The following is a 5,349-nucleotide window of genomic DNA, read 5'->3' as shown; positions in this document are numbered from 1 at the left end:
TAAAAAACTGTATATTCATCCTATTTAATGTGCTCTTTTAAAATGTACTTTTCTTTTTTATGTTGCCATTTCTGTTCTACCAATGTTTCAGTTGTTAGCCAAAGATTGACAGAGTACATCTCATACACACAGGCCAGACAGCAAGGATTTCTTTTTGAAATTCAATTACAAATGCTGCATGAACTCATCAATACGATTAGAGCTCCTGAAAGCAATATAACTAACTCACTCTACAGCATCTCATTAGCAGTGAAAAGAAACCAAGAAAGTTGGGACAGTCGACTGTTTACCACTATGTAACATCACCTTTTCTTTTAATAACACTTATTAAGCACTTGGGCACTGAAGACACCACTTGGTTAAGTTTAGCAAGCGGGATTTTCCCCCATTCATCCATTATGCATTTCCTCAGCTGCGCAACTGCACAGGGCCTTCGTTGTCTTAATTTGCAGTTCATAGTGCGCCACACATTCTCAATTCGGAGACAGGTCAGGACTGCAGGCAGGCCATGCTAGCACCCGCACTCTCTGCCTATGCAACCATGCGCTTGAAATCTGGGCAGAATGTGGTTTGGCGTTATCCTGCTGAAAAATGCAGGTACGTCCCTGGAAAAGACGATGTCTGGATGGCAGCATATGTTGCTCCAAAATGTGTACATCTCTTTCTGCAAAAATGGTGCCCTCACAGATGTGCGAGTTACATGACAGACACTCATACACACTGTCACACCCATACACACACAAACACACACTTTCACAGACAGACACACGCACACACACACACACACACACACTTTCACAGACAGACAGACAGACACACACACTTTCACACACAATCACTTTCACAGACAGACACACACACACACTTTCACACAGAGACAGACACACACACACTTACATACATACATACATACATACATACATACAGTGAGGGAAAAAAGTATTTGATCCCCTGCTGATTTTGTACGTTTGCCCACTGACAAAGAAATGATCAGTCTATAATTTTAATGGTAGGTGTATTTTAGCAGTGAGAGACAGAATAACAACAAGAAAATCCAGAAAAACGCATTTCAAAAAAGTTATAAATTGATTTGCATGTTAATGAGGGAAATAAGTATTTGATCCCCTATCAATCAGCAAGATTTCTGGCTCCCAGGTGTCTTTCATACAGGTAACGAGCTGAGATTAGGAGCACTCTCTTAAAGGGAGTGCTCCTAATCTCAGCTCGTTACCTGTATAAAAGACACTTGTCCACAGAAGCAATCAATCAATCAGATTCCAAACTCTCCACCATGGCCAAAGAGCTGTCCAAGGATGTCAGGGACAAGATTGTAGACCTACACAAGGCTGGAATGGGCTACAAGACCATCACCAAGCAGCTTGGTGAGAAGGTGACAACAGTTGGTGCGATTATTCGCAAATGGAAGAAACACAAAATAACTGTCAGTCTCCCTCAGTCTGGGGCTCCATGCAAGATCTCACCTCGTGGAGTTTCAATGATCATGAGAACGGTGAGGAATCAGCCCAGAACTACATGGGAGGATCTTGTTAATGATCTCAAGGTAGCTGGGACCATAGTCACCAAGAAAACAATTGGTAACACACTATGCCGTGAAGGACTGAAATCCTGCAGCGCCCGCAAGGTCCCCCTGCTCAAGAAAGCACATGTACAAACCCGTCTGAAGTTTGCCAATGAACATCTGAATGATTCAGAGGAGAACTGGGTGAAAGTGGTCTCAGATGAGACCAAAATCAAGCTCTTTGCCATCAACTCAACTTGCCGTGTTTGGAGGAGGAGGAATGACCCCAAGAACACCATTCCCACCATCAAACATGGAGGTGGAAACATTATGCTTTGGGGCTGTTTTTCTGCTAAGGGGACAGGACAACTGCACCGCATCAAAGGGACGATGGACGGGGCCATGTACCGTCAAATCATGGGTGAGAACCTCCTTCCCTAAGCCAGGGCATTGAAAATGGGTCAAATACTTATTTCCCTCATTAACATGCAAATCAATTTATAACTTTTTTGAAATGCATTTTTCTGGATTTTCTTGTTGTTATTCTGTCTCTCACTGCTAAAATACACCTACCATTAAAATTATAGACTGATCATTTCTTTGTCAGTGGGCAAACGTACAAAATCAGCAGGGGATCAATTACTTTTTTCCCCCACTGTACATACATATATATGGAAAAGAAACAAACATTACAAGTATAAATCACAATAAGATGTAATAAAGTACAGATAAACAAAGTGTAATAAAATGTGATCTGTTTGAAAATGCAGGGACGTCACTGGAAAAGATGATGTCTGGATGGCAGCATATGTTGCTCCAAAATGTGTACATCTCTTCTGCAAAAATGGTGCCCTCACAGATGTGCGAGTTACATGACAGACAGACAGACAGACAGACACTCACACACACTGTCACACCCACACACACACTTTCACAGAGAGACATATACACACACACACACACACACACACACACTTTCACACAGAGACAGGCACACACACACACACACACACACACACATACATACATACATATGGAAAAGAAACAATACTTTTATAAATCACAATAAGATGTAATAAAGTACAGAAAAACTAAATGTAAGAAAATGTGATCTTTAATACACACAAATATGTATGGCTGGTCGGATGCGTCTTGGACTCGGGTTCCTCTTCATTACGTATAACGCTTTTGCCTTTTGCTAAAGCTTTCCGTGGAGGGGATCGTGGGTGAGTTTGTACCATTCTTGGGGGGCTCTGCCTTGTTGGGGCGGAGCTGTGATCCAGGTGAACAGCAGATCGGGCATAGGTGGGCATGTGGGCAGAGGAGTAGGAAGGCCGGTCAAGCAAATAAGCTTGCTAAGGTACGCAGCAGCAGCAAGCAGCCCCCCCATCCAGCCAGCCAGCCAGTCTGGCTGGCAGTGACTGAGTGGTTGACAGACGGCAAGCAACGGAATGTACGTGCTCTGTGATGTCATAGCAGTCAGCTGAGAGAGGCTCGTGATGTCATCGCTGAGCTGGCTGGCTGGCTGGCTCTGTGTGTGTGTGTGTCTGTGTCTGTCTGTTTTTCTGTTTGTCAGTCTGTCTGTCTGTCTCTCTCTCTCTCTCTCTCTCTCTCTCTCTCTCTCTCTCTCCCTCTCAATTCAATTCATTTGTATTGTCAAAGCAATTGGACATACATACATACATACATACATATATGTAGCGTAAGGTACACTTATAGATTTCAATTAAAGAAGTGAATTCATAGTATCACCTTATCACGAATCCTGGAGTCTTGTAGAACTCAATTTCTGTAATAATTGGACGCAGACACCAATTCCAAAGATATAAATTGTCAAATTTATTTAAAAACAAAGACTAAATGTAGCACTACACTAATTATACAAAAGGGAAAAACTAATTAAAATTCAACTCTAGATCAACAAATCAAAGACAAATCACTTCCGTGACCAAATCAAAGACCATGGGATCCCATAGGATAACACACAAATCGTTAAACAAAAAAGGTTATAAACACATTGACTACAATACCGGTTAGTAATTCTAGGAATCACTAAGAAACAGTTGAAAGTGCTAAATTGCAGTTTCAGAAGATGAAAAAAAACTGTAACTGATGGGATATGTAGTACTTTATACTCGAGTGGTCTATGCGATTACACCCTGTTGGTGTTATTAAGAACGCCAAGTACCAGAATGCAGAGCGGGACTGTTTTTTGTGCCGTGACTTGTCGGGGGAAAAAGGCGCAGAAAAAACGGACGAGAAGGTGAAGGTAGTATGGCGGTGATGCACGCGTTGGTGAAGTGGGAAAGCGGGGTCGACAAAGACTCTTACAGCGTGATTCCCACTGCTTGCTTTCGCAATTTTGATTTATTCAGCATTGCTGATGATGACGAAGAGACGACTCGAAACTTCAGAGCAGAGTGGAGAGACACGAACAAACCTCCAAAAGGTGGATGGCCTGTCCATGAAGCGCAGATCATTATGACTGGTAACAATGTTTATTTAAAAAAAAAACATTAAAGTCTTTACATGCTATTTGATATATACAATCACAGTATATTTGAAATGAATGTTTAAGTTATTAATGTGTTGTACTTCTAACATACTCTTATAACATGGTAGGTGGTGGTGAGGGCGCTAAAAACTCGTCATACTTGACTGGCATTTGTAAGAACGATTTATTGTGTGTTGTGCTTTACAATAAAATCCCCCAAATCACAAAATAAATTAAACCAGATATAATTTAACTTCAGTTTTGATTCAGTGTTGGCTGTTCATCTTAATTTGTATGGTCAAAGCACAGTATTTTTATGACAAATAAATATAATCCCCAAATATCTGTGGACATAATGCAGGGTTTTATTTATTTTATTTTTATTTTAGGAAAAGAAGGCGAACTAAGAAGAAAACTTAATGACCTAACAAAAATGCCCTGTCCTAAAATGAAGAGAGTACCTAAACCAAACAAAAAACTTCAAATTTCAGATGATAGTGACCTTGATGAACCACAGTTACCGGTGAGATAATTACTGCAAATATTAAATAAATGTATTGCAGGATTGTTTTTTTTTTAATCATATTCATATATATATATATTTTCATTTTAAACTCTTTTCCTCTCTGAATACAGCACAAAATAAGAAAGAAAACCGATGGAGCTTCAAGAATTAGATCCCGTCATATTCTACAGACATTTAAAGAGTCCAGTGAAGTTGAGCTACAGCAAAAAGTTAAGCAGCTCGAAAAGGAAAACACAAGACTTAAAAATGAAAACCAATGTCTTCGAAACCGTATGGTTGATGGTAAGTTTTTTTATTTATAGCAAATAATTCCTTACCTTGATAAATGTTATTCTTCAGTAATTTAGATTCCAGAGTAATGTATTATAGTTGATCATACTGAAGTAATCTAGAACCACAATACAGACTCTTAATGTGCACTGTCTAATAGTTTAATAATACTGATTATTAAATAAAGTTTTTCAACATAACTTCATAATCCTACATTAATGACTATATGCATTACATTAGACCTGGTAATTCTTGTATTTTATCTTTTTTATTTTTTTCGTAGCTAATGTTAATGACCCACAAAAAGGTCAGTTTGCCAATAACATAGAGCAAGTCTCTCAAGTATAATTGCAGGCATTGATGGTTTTGTTTTCACTTTGCATTAAATATATTACTAGAAATGATTATCATTTAATACTAAGGTTTTTTTTCTCCAGAGATTCCAGACCTTTTGGACAATCTGAAAAAAATTGTAACAAAAGCCACATTTATCAGCAATGAAGACAAAAGTGTGTCACCATCAAGTGGTTCTGACAGCCC

At 39.3% G+C, this 5,349-nt stretch overlaps 1 non-coding gene across 1 annotated transcript; it reads left to right on the top strand.

Annotated features, from left to right (window-relative positions):
• The first annotated feature begins 2,673 nt into the window (after positions 1-2,673).
• LOC136732693 (U5 spliceosomal RNA) lies at positions 2,674-2,788 on the top strand. The gene has a single exon (XR_010809977.1). It is a non-coding gene; the product is annotated as a U5 spliceosomal RNA (small nuclear RNA).
• Positions 2,789-5,349: the final 2,561 nt, after the last annotated feature.

Source organism: Amia ocellicauda, unplaced genomic scaffold (assembly GCF_036373705.1).
Source record: "Amia ocellicauda isolate fAmiCal2 unplaced genomic scaffold, fAmiCal2.hap1 HAP1_SCAFFOLD_35, whole genome shotgun sequence".
Lineage (NCBI taxonomy): Eukaryota > Metazoa > Chordata > Actinopteri > Amiiformes > Amiidae > Amia > Amia ocellicauda.
Note: the sequence above shows the minus strand (reverse complement) of the source record. Positions and strands in the feature narration are given on the sequence as shown.